Raw genomic sequence first — 12690 nt, forward strand, 5'->3', positions numbered from 1 at the left:
CTCAGAGCAAACAAAGATTTTCTACTCAAAGTATCCACAACTACATTCGCTTTATCTGGATGATAATCAATCACTAACTCGTAGTCTTTAAAGAGTTCAGGCCATCTTCGTTGTCGCAAATTCAAATCTTTCTGTGACATCAAATACTTTAAACTCTTGTGATCGGTAAATATGTGGCACTTCTCACCAAACAAGTGGTGTCACCAAATTTTCAATGCAAACACGATTGCGGCCAACTCCAAATCGTGTGTCGGATAATTCTTTTCATGCAGTTTTAACTAGCTAGAAGCATACGCTATCACTTTTCCTCCTTGCATTAAAACACATCCCAAACCATTCAATGATGCATCACTAAAAATTACAAACTCTTTGCTCGGCTCAGGTTGAACCAAAACTGGTGCTTCAGTTAACAATGTTTTTAACTGATTAAAACTCTGTTTACACTGTCAGACCACTAAAATTTCACATATTTCTGTAACAATCGAGTCATCAATGTAGCAATCATCGAGAACCCTTTTACAAAATGCCAAAAATAGCCTAAAAAACTTTTGACCTCAGATATGTTTCATGGTGGTTTCCAGTCAACAACCACTAAAATTTTGCTCGGACCAACTCTGATGCCTTCCACCGAAACAATGTATCCCAAAAATCCAACTTCTTGGAGCCAAAATCTACATTTGTTGAATTTAGCAAATAGTTGTTTATCTCTCAAAGTTTGTAACACAATCCTCAAATGCTCGGCATGTTTAGACTCATCTCAGGAGTAGATCGGAATATCATTAATGAATACAACTACAAATCTATGTAAATATGGTCTAAAAATTCTATTCATGAAGTCCATAAATATTGTAGGAGCGTTAGTTAACCCAAATGGCAGAACAAGAAATTCATAATGTCCATACCTAGTTTTAAATGCAGTTTTCGGCACATCAAAATCTTTAACCCGCGACTGATAATAACCAGAACGCAAATCAATCTTAGAAAAAAATGTTGTTCTCTTCAACTAATCAAATAAATTATCAATTCTCAGCAAATGATACTTATTCTTAATCGTAACCATGTTAAGTTGACTATAATCAATACACAGTCTCATTTATCCATATTTCTTCTTTACGAATAAAACTAGTACACCCCAGTGGGAGAAATTAGGTCATGCAAATCCCCTATCTGTTAACTCTCGCTATTGAGATTTCAATTTTTTTAACTTTGTTGGAGTCATTCTGTTCCGAGCTATTGATATTGGTGATGGTACTAACTCAATAGCAAACTCAACTTCTTTGACTGGTGGTAAACTAGGTAACTCTTCTGGAAACACATCTAGATATTCACAAACCATTGGTACTGATTCAATCTTCGATTCAGACACTTTTGTATCCAATACATAAGAAAGATAAGCATCGCAACCTTTCCTCACATATTTTTGAGCTAGCATAGCTGATATCACAATAGGCAACTCACTCGAATCATCGGATTCAATACAAAGAACTTCACTATTCTGACATTTCAACCCAATAGTCTTTTGCCTACAGCATACAACAGCATCATGCAAAGTCAACCAATTATACCCAAGATCACATCGAATTCATCAAAAGGTAAAAGCATCAAATCAACTAGAAAACAGTAACCTTGAGTCATCAAGGGACAATTCTTACAAACTTTATCAACTAGAACATACTGGCTTAAGGGGTTCGATACTTTAATCACAAATTCAATGGACCTAACAGGTAAACTCTTACTAGACACTAAATTCGTACAGACATATGAATGGGTCAATTCAAGATCAATCAAAGCAATTACATCAGTGTCATAAAGAGAAAAAGTACCGGTGATAACATCTGGTGCCGATGTATCCTCACGAGCACGAATAGCGTAAGCTCTGGCTGGCGTTCGAGACTCGGATCTCATAGCAGAATCTTTTGTTGCACTTTTGTTACTATTTACATTTCTAGTATTTCGAGGTGGTCTCCCCCTGACAACTGTATTACTCGACCTTGTAGCTGGATATTTGTCTTTCTCAGGTAACTCGGGACAATCACGAATAAAATGCTCTTGCGAGCCACATCTGAAACAAGCTTTATTATTCATCCAACAATTTCCAAAATGTTGTCTTCCACATTGTTGACACTTAGGTTTGTTAACTTTGACGCTACCAACGCTCGATATTGAAGTGACTTGAGCTTTTGGACTCATGTGTTTCTTTCCACGATCTTTGTTAGTATACCCCACTAAAGCAGTTGAACGGTTATAAAAATCCCTTGATTTCTTTGACGATGAATGATATTATTTACTCATTGACCTCTTTCTCAAATCTCTAGCCTAAAAATCGGCTATTCTCTTTTCTTTGCTAAGCTCCTCAGCTTTGCAAGCTCTATCGACCAAAATAACAAATTCTTTCAGTTCCAGATTTCTAAGTAAAAGCTGATATCCTCATTCAACCCATTTTTGAACCGCTTACACATAATTTCTTCAGTGGAGACGCATTCTCAAGCATACCTACTCAGTCTAACAATTTCTCTTTCATACTCGGTTACGGTCATATGACCCTATTTCAACTTTAAAAATTCCTTATGCTTTTGATCAAGAAACATCTGACTTATATACTTTTTCCTGAACTCGGTTTGAAAGAATTCCCACGTGACCCGTTCTCTTCGTACAATAGATATCAAAGTATTCCACCACTGATAGGCTGAATCTCTCAGAAGAGACACATCACATTTAACACACTCAGATGGTGTACAAGACAACTCATCAAAAACTCGGATCGTATTCTCAAGCCAAAATTCAGCTCTCTCAGGATTGTCATCAACTGTAGCTCTAAACTATTCGGTCTCATACTTTTGAATTTTATCAATAAGCAGTTTGCTTAAATGTATGGATTCCAAGACTTAAGAAGCTACGGGAATCGATTGAGGAATAGTTGGGTGTGAAGGTTGTTAAGCAGCCTTATTCGTTCGAACAAACTCAGAAAACCACTCATTCATTATTTGGAAGAACGCTTCCTTGGCCTCTCCTCCTTGACCCTCAGATACAGGTCTCAATCCAAGCTACGCTGCTCCGTGAATGGAGGCTGGCGCATTACTTTCTACATCATCAGAGTCTGCTCGATTGGAATCTATTACTATATGAAAACATGATTTAAAATTGTCAGGAGATATCATACTATCACAGGTTAAACATGGCATGTATAGCTAGACTCAAACACGCTACATTAGTCTTAAAATCGACTAAATCGTAGCTCTGATACCAATAAATGTAAATCCCTAACCTATATCCAACACAAGAATAGGGTTAAGGATCATTACCGATCCTATACAACACACAATCATACATTTCATATTCATTTCCCATTCTAAATTAAAACCATTCAGTTCCAATCATATAGTCCGTAATATGAGCGTTCGAAGCCCAAAAGAAGCATTAAAAAACATAGAAAATTTTCAAAGTGTAGGGGATACACGACCGTGTGGCCAAGCCATGTGTCTCACAAGGCCAAGAGACACGCCTGTGTCACAGGCTGTGTGGGCATTCGAAATGGGATCACATGGCAGTGTCTCAGCTCGTGTCCGACCCTGTGTAACTTACTAACTTGGATCACACAGCCAGACCACACACCCGTGTGCCAGGTAGTGTGCCCTTCGAAATGACCTCATACACCATTGTGCCAGGCCTTGTGCTAGGCCGTACAAAAACTAATGAGTATACTAGCTTATGCCACACGGCTAAGCCACACGCCCGTGTACTAGGCCGTGCGAAGCTACTAACTTGGTTTCTAAATAAGTATTAGGGGATACATGGCCGTATTGCCTACCCGTGTGTCACACACGGCTGAGACAGGCACCCGTGTCTCTGCTCGTGTGGACAAAAAAAAGGCCATTTTCCAAGCCATATTTCTCACCCAATGTGGTACCAACCTACACATACCAAATAGCATATGACCATATCATCAATAGGCATTCAAACCAAACACAACCAAGTTTAAATCATGCAATTTCATTACCAACAATCATGGGCTCTTAAGCATCTCAAATGACCATTCTTAAAACATACCAAAATCACCTCCAAAACTACCTAAATGGTCAATTGCATATATGCACTATCTTGCCTAAACATAACATATATACCATTTATCATGTTCACCTATTAAGTACCAATCTACCAACACACAACCAAAACATTCCCATGGCAATCATAAATCATACAAAATGAGGCTAGCTACATATATATATACATACCAACATATACCAAATCAAGCCATATTAAATGACTAGTTACAAAAAAAAAACATATAGGCTTCCATCAGCCAAATGACCTATACATGCCATATAACCGAAATACATAAAGCCCAAAAGTATCAAAATAAGAGTTCAATTGTGTGATGCAATCTCCGCAACGTCCAAAATGAGCGAGCTTCTGAATCACTATAAAACACAGAAAAGTAAACAAAGTAAGCAATTAAGCTTACTAAGTTCGTATAACCCAAAACTTAGCTTACCATTTAATCATAATTTAGGTAAATAAATATAGCTTAATGCAACTCAATTTAATCCGCAAATCTAACATATATTCATCCACAAAGTTAGACATGAAATCACAAATCTCATAGGTTCAATTTTCACATGATTCACATACATACCTATACTTGTTCATATATAACTCATACACTTTCGGAACATGACTGTGCCCGTTGAACCATTTGGAATAATATCGGATACTTGGGTATCTCGCACACTACGTGCCAGTACATGGTCAAAACCATCTCTACCTCATATATATGCTCACTCACGAGTTATCACTGGATTTGCTCACATAAGCTGATGGTCGAGACGTTGCTACGCGGTGCTGCTCACACAAGCTAAGGAGTAACTGTAACACATACCGGAAAACTCAGCCACCGGTAGGACGTACAGGACCAGCACCAAAACACGGTAACCCATAATGACATGTCATTCGTATCCTATCTATTCCTAAGGTTTAACCTGGATCTAATACGTCGCCAAATCTTCGTCGAGTATTTCCATGAAATCGCATTTATCAAGAATGCAATATTAAAGCATTTAACACACAATTATTTAATGCTTAATAACATATGAACTTACCTCGAATTAGTATGGAGAAAATCTACTGATCAATCCACTACTTTATCTTTGCCTCGATCTAAATCCGAATGTGGCCTTTCTTGATCTATATAATAAAATTTAACTACTTTAAGTCTCATCCTTTTCAATTCAATCCAAAAATTCATGTTATGGCAAAATTACTATTTTTCCCTAAACATTTAACTTCTTTACAATTTAGTCCCTAGCTCAAAAAATGCAAATTCATGCAATTTATCCACACCCATGCTAGTTGAATTTCATCTATTTTCATAGAAGCCCACTCATTTCATTGTTTCACACATTTCACAATAAAATTTTCACATTTTACAAATAAATCCTTATTTGACATTTTCAACCAAAATCACTTTACAAAACTTGTTTATCTAACAATAACCATTCATTTTCTATCATCAAACATCAAAACACATACACATTCATTAATGGAAAAATTCAAATAACTCAATAGTTTCACAAATTAGTCCCTGGGCTAGCTAGATTAAGTTACAACGACTCCAAAAACATAGAAATCATAAAAAACGGGACAAAAATCACTTACATAATAGTAAGATGAAGTTGCCAAAAGCTTAAGCGCAAAAATGTCTTCCTAAAACCTAATTTTTGGTTGAAGAAGGATGAATAAAGATGATAGCTTGGCTTTGTTTTATTTAATTAATCATTTATTTACCGTTTTACTATTATAACCTTTAAAAACATTCATAATTTCACTTATACCAAGCCATCACACTCCACTATCAACATAAATGGGCTAATTACCATATAAGGACCTTCATTATAAAGTTCTATAGCTATTAGAACACAACTTTTGCACTTTATGCGATTTAGTTCTTTTTATCAAATTAAGCAACGTTAAAATTTCTTAACGAAATTTTTATACAATCATACTATCATGCTGTAGACCTCAAAATAATAATACAATAATTATTTTCACTTCAAATTTGTGGTCTCGAAACTACTGTTCTGATTTCACTGAAAACAGACTGTTACATATTACATTTAAATGTTATTTTCATCATGAAACTCTCTAGAAATGACCAAAATACCTTTACAAGTTCAATTTACCTTTTTTCCCATTTATGTCTCTTAACATAGTTTCTTCACAATAATAGGCAATCATTAATTCTAAATCTCATAATTCACTTATAATCTTTAATATGAAATTATGAAGGGTGAAAATTACATAATTTCCCTTTTCTTATTAAAGTTAGGAAATTTGTAATTTTGTCCTTGTACTTTCAAATCCTTTCCAATTTGGTTCAAAATGTGATTTTCACCATACCAATACATATTCCAACTTACTGTCGGGCCAATTCATCAATAATAACTTACTTTCCTATTTTAGTCATATATGCTCTTTAGTCCCTAAACTTTTCAATGTTCAGAATTTAGTCCTTTTTGTCATGTTTTAACTCCTAAAAGTTCTTTTCAATGAATCTCATATCCAAAATCACTTATTTTAATGTAAATTCCTTTATTTGACAAAATTTTCTCAATTTCTCAATAATTCATTATATCTGATACCAGAATAATGTCACATGACAAATTGAAAATTTGGAATGTTCCATAAGGAATTACAATATAATTACACTTTATCAACCAAACATGTCTAAGGAATTACAAAGAATTGTAATTCCAAGAGAGTGTAATTACTATCCTAATAATTACATTGTCATCGAATTACTATGTATTGTCCAAACAAACTAGCAGTGGTCCCATTCTTCTAAGGAGGTGGATTAGAATTGAATTCAACTGTTACAATGAGTTATATGCTAAATATAAGACATATTATGAGTATTTTATCCATTTAGATTCACCACCTTTACCTTGTAATTACATTACTTCGTCCATGACCTTATTAACAATAAATCTTCATTAAGGTTAGGCATTTTGAACATATATATACATAGCACATGGAGTTCTTTTAATCTACCTCACTAAGAAAAAGTATAAGAGTACCTTTTTGCATGGCTCAGACATAACACCTCAGCTATTACATCTTCATTTGATTGTCGCCTATCTAAAGGGCTATTGTGCTACCCAAATAGTCGATCAAAATGAACATGCACGGTGCATGTGTCAAAACTAAGGCTAATAGATTGTCACTTTGGACAGTAAACACATGTCCTTAAGCTTGCAAAATAAATACTTATATCTTTAGCATCGGGAAGACACTTACCCACACATAAAATTAGAACACCCTGAGCTTATAACTCCACTTATCGTAGCTCTCGACACACTAAGAACCACCACCTCATTGACTTGCCTCATTTGCACCTAACAAGATAGGACAGATATATAATATAAACATAATTAAAATACAATATATTAACAAAATAGCACAAACACCACGTGAGTATTGAATGATTGAGTGTCAAAATAAATATAAAACAAATTATTATGTATATATAAACTTTTATTTAAATTTACAACACTTTGAACACAAAAGTGACACTTCTATGAAACGAATATACAAAATTCTCTCTACATCCAATCGAAATATTATACAAAAATATAGGATGAAATAAGATAAAACACAAACATATTCTTAATGCAATTATTTTTCTCGACAAACAATACGAAAAATGAGATGAACTGATATAAGATATGATCATAAAAATAATTTTAGCTAAACAAACGCGTCCTTTATTTATATATATACAGAATATTTTAAATATGATATATTTTACTTTTTTAATGTTTATTCATTTTATTGTGTAGTTATAATTTTTATTTATAATATTCAAACATTATTGTTTCAATTGTTAATTTCTTCAAAAATAAAATAAAATTGATATACTGAACTATAATTAGAACTAAAATTAGATTAAGGTACACTCACGATGTGAGTGAAAAAGTTATGAATAATAATACTTAAAAAATAATATATAAAATAAATGAGACTTTAGATATAATGATAAAATAAAATTTTGAGAACTAATGATGATTTAATTTCAAATCTCATGTGTATTCTTTTTAATATTTATATTAAAAAAAGGATATAACTATCCTTATGGTTATGTTTGTTTTTTTAAAAAATTGGTTTTGATAATTTTTAATTAAATGAGCACCCAACAAATCATTTAAATAATACTATACAGCCGAATTATATTGCAAAACTTTTAAAACCAAACCTGCACAGATAATCTTCGATTCTAGTTTTAAAATTGCCCACGCTTATCCTAATTATACAAATTTATTTGGTAGGTAAATTTAGGTAGAAAATATATTTATATTTTTAAAATTAAATAAATTTTTGGTTGAAATGATAAGTTAGCTTTGGGTTTTTATTTTTATTTTTGCACAAAATAAGTTACAAATTGGAAGATTATAATTATATCAATAGGGTTTAAACTTTAAACCTTGATCATTAGTGTCAACAAGATATATTAACGTTTACTCCATTGTGTTGTTAAGGAAAATTAGTATCTTGAGTTAAAATCTCACCAATTATAATTTAATTTGCATTTTCAAAATTATGTTTATCTATTTTATATAATAATAAAAATAAAAATATTGATTTTGAAATAGAAGGGTATAGCCATTTCAGAACAGTCAGGGACTTAGCCTGCTGCTTAAGATTTTGTCAGTTATATAATTCTGTTTTCTTTTGTCACAACTTATATCAGTTCATTCGATGACACCAATGTTATACTGACGTACAGTTTTCGAGTACAATGCTCAGTTACACAATGTGATGCGGGTAACCCATTCGATGTACAGGGCCTGCAATACCTCATCCCCTTTGGCTACATATACCACTGGCAATGACTCCATTAAAATAACTACTAAAGGTCACCATTTTTTTTTCTGTGGTGTTCCTGGACACTGTCAAGCTGGACAGAAAGTAGACATCAATGTGCTTCGCTTACCTGAAACAGCTCCGGCCTCAGCTCCCTCTGGGTCAACTTTGAGCCCGCCGCCTGTTCCTTCAGTGAGTGTTCCAGTATCCTCCCCAAGCAACGCTCTCACTTTGAAAGCTTCCAAGGGGAATTTTGCTAAACTTGGTTTAGCAATTACTGTTTTGCAGTTTTTGTATCAGGTTTCCCATTGAACCAAACTAGTTTTGCTTATTCCGTGGAATTATTTAGGGGCCTCTTTGTGGACCTTTCCTGGAATAGTTAATATACTTTTATAATCTCAAAGATTAATAATTGTACAATCAATTATACTAATCAGCAGCTCCTTTATGGAGGATGGCATGCTACCGCTAAAGTACCTTTCTTTTTGGCTTATATCATTATCTCGATAAGTTGAAATTCATATTATCCATGTCATTGTCTAGTACTAGTTAATCAACTAAAGTTTCATATAATTGGAAATATTTCAAGTATTTAAAACTCTGGTCCATGTCTAACAATTCAATTGAGTTTCAAATCAAGCAAATTGTGCATAAGTTAATCCAACATATGTCATCTCTGAATTTGTTGGCTTTGAGCTACTTCTACTTCAATTCTCATCAATCATGAACTCTTTCCAAATAGGGCGTCTATTCCAGACCCTGTCTACCATGGCATCAATGGGCACATCTTTCGCCTCCGGTAACAAGAACAATGCTTGAGCTATGATGAAGGTGAATAGCATGTTGGAGCTAACTGCAAAGGCAAATTCGGCTGTTCTTGTCTCGAGAGAGAAGGTTTCACTAGGTATCAGTCAACCAAGAGGACCCCATGACCAGGCAAAGGCCATTACAAACAAACACACCAGTAACACAACAAACCACGCTTGGGTTTTTGTTAGTGAATCAGTGGCGTGCAAGTGAACAAGAAGAATTGCTCCAATTACCGTCTGCATCACATAACTTGCTATTCGAACCCAACATGGAAGACTAGGAGATATTGACAGCTAAAGTTGGTAACGAGTTTGTTTGTAAATCTTGATCTCTAATATGTTAAAACTGACGCATACCTGGCATACAAACATCTGAATACTGGCTTTGAGTAGCGGTATCCTGCTATGAAACTTAACAACTGCAAAGACCGAGACGAAAACATTTACAGATCCAGTAATCACTGAGAACAAAAACGAAGCATCATTCTTGAATCCAATAGTTTGAAGCAAGACAGGAGCATAAAACACGACGGTATTGATTCCTGTAAATTGTTGGAAAAATTGAAGCATCACGCCAATAATCTGAGGGGGCATACTACAGCAGTTCATGAGTTTATTGCAAGGATGCTTCACTTCCTGAGCAATTTTACTGGCTATCACAATCTGTTCGAATTCGGAATCAACATCTTCAACACCCCTAATATTTTGTAGTATCGTGTGTCTTGATGACTCCTTTCCGTGCTCGACCAGGCTCACTGGTGATTCAGTGATGATTAAAGAACCTATGAACAGGACAGTGGCCAGCAATCCTCAAAGACACTCTCCATCCGTAAGGGTGCCTATTGGATGTGCTATAGTTCACCAGATTTGCAAAGAACATCCCTATGGTTGGAAATAGTTGGAAATGGATATTGACAGCTCCACGGTGTTTGGTTGGGGCTATCTCTGATAGGAACAATGGAACTGCCTGGTAAATTAGTTTCATTGGTGACTGGAGCATTTGAAGAACCAATTCAGTAATATGTTGATGCATCTAAAAATTATAAAGAAAGGAAGAACTGAACTTTGAAGAATTTCAGTGGTGTTTTTATCCAATCAAACCTCATTGCCAAAGCCAACACAAATGCGGAGGAGCACCCGCCCAATTAAAAGCATCCAGAGGAGCTGAGCAGCAGCGCGTAAGGCAGCTCGAGCGAGGAAAAATTGTAGGCTTTGGCTTAATTTGGAGCAAACCTTTGAAGCAGCACAGCTTGAAACAAGAGCAGCTAGGTACAACGAAGATGTGCGAAGCTGAAGATATCGATCATCATATTTGCAATAATTGTTCTTAGCGTGCATCTTTCCTTCATGGACTTTGGGAAACAATATCATCAAAAAGTCGTCCATGGCTGTCACCCACCTGCATTTTTTTTATTTTTTTACAAATTCATAGAATAAAAACGTAAATTCCTAGAATATTTCTATGGATACAAATAGAGACTTATTAGAAATCACATTACGAGCTATCCATTAATTCTTTCCAAACTCAAAATACACAATGCAATATTAGTATTGTTATGATATTTCCCGTTACCGACCCGAAATCTGAATATAACCTGGACTATCTATCCACGACTTGTACATTAGGGGCCCGTGAGGAGGGCTTGCAAGCCTAGTTCGCATGTCTTAGGTGTTCACAGGTAGAGGGTGCGAAGTCAAACTAGTGGACCAGCGAACACGTGTTAAGTCTAAGACAGTATACGTGTTGGCATGCATGGAGCCTACCTAGGAAGTCACTTCGATGAACAGTAACTATGTCTTATAAATACCTGATTCTCCTCACCTTGAGCACACCAACAAAAACATTGAACAATTTGGTGCATCGAGCATGGATAGACTTCAGATCAGTAGACTTTTAGTTTGAAAAACCAAAATGGCTCACCCAGATGATAATTTCTTTACTAACTTTTCATTCGGACAAGCTGGAGCTTCGGGTTTGGGTGATCAACCCACTGAGGTTGTTTTCTAGTTGGTTTGTTGCCCGACTGAAAAATTTGGGTAACGTAACTTACATAGGAGCTTCGAACTCATTTGACTTAAACCTTCCTACTAGCTAGGGATTATCATTTTCCTTCGGTCAAGAAGCATCGTTGCAATAGTTTTTAGCTCTCCAAGAGTAGATGAAGGATCAAATGGCCTTGAAGAATGTGAGGCTTGAGTAATGGGAAACATTTCATCAGAAACTCTTGAAGCAAAACGACGAGCTCAGGAGAAAGGTATAATCTGAAAATTTTGACTTTCATAATAATGTAACCATACAGGAGGAAGGTCCAGGCGTGCTTATAAGAGAACGGTAGAGTGAGATGGATGCATTGTGACTAGATGTGAGGGCTTTACATCCTGAGTCTCGGTTTAACATCCCGATTTTTAGGCCTAGTCGGAAAGTGGTTTTGAGACAACAAATCTGAGGTAATAAAAATTATTTTAATATTCTTTTTAGGTCTACGACATGATAATATGATTGTGTAAAAGTTTTATTAAGAAATTTTACCATTTGAATGCTTAATTTGTGAAAAAGGAACAAATCGCGTAAAATGTGAAAGTTGTGTTTCATTAGCTAAAGGTGTTAAATAGCTATAGAACTTAAAATTTGAGGTCCTTAATGAGTAGTTAGGCGATTATATATGTGTATGGCTATACATGAAGTGTAATAAATGAAAAGTTAAAAAGTCAAAAATTGGGTATGGGTTGGTATTTGATGACTAAAGCAAAAACTAATAAAATAAAAATCAAATGGTCATCTTCTTCTCCATCTTTTTCCATAGAAATTTTTAAGGAGAAAAACCCCATGGAAGCTTGAAATTTTCAGCACAGTAAACCCTCTATATGTAAGACATTTTGGTGATAGTTTTTGATGTTTTTGATGTTTTTGCGATCCGTGAAGCATAATATAGCTATTTCTACCATTATTTTGAGCAAGGGTTTATGTTCAAAAATTTGTGTCATGTATGTATTTTGATGATTTATGGAGGAATATGGAAGATTGGTG

General features: G+C 34.9%; 2 pseudogenes; one reads left to right on the forward strand and one right to left on the reverse strand.

Annotated features, from left to right (window-relative positions):
• The window catches only part of LOC108464585 (chemocyanin-like), a 70729-nt pseudogene extending 61452 nt beyond the window's left edge, over positions 1 to 9277 (forward strand).
• A 137-nt stretch (positions 9278 to 9414) lies between these two features.
• On the reverse strand, positions 9415 to 11172 carry LOC108462521 (sugar transport protein 8-like; annotated as a pseudogene).
• Positions 11173 to 12690: the final 1518 nt, after the last annotated feature.

This window comes from Gossypium arboreum, chromosome 10, assembly GCF_025698485.1.
Source record: "Gossypium arboreum isolate Shixiya-1 chromosome 10, ASM2569848v2, whole genome shotgun sequence".
NCBI classification, from domain to species: Eukaryota; Viridiplantae; Streptophyta; class Magnoliopsida; order Malvales; family Malvaceae; genus Gossypium; species Gossypium arboreum.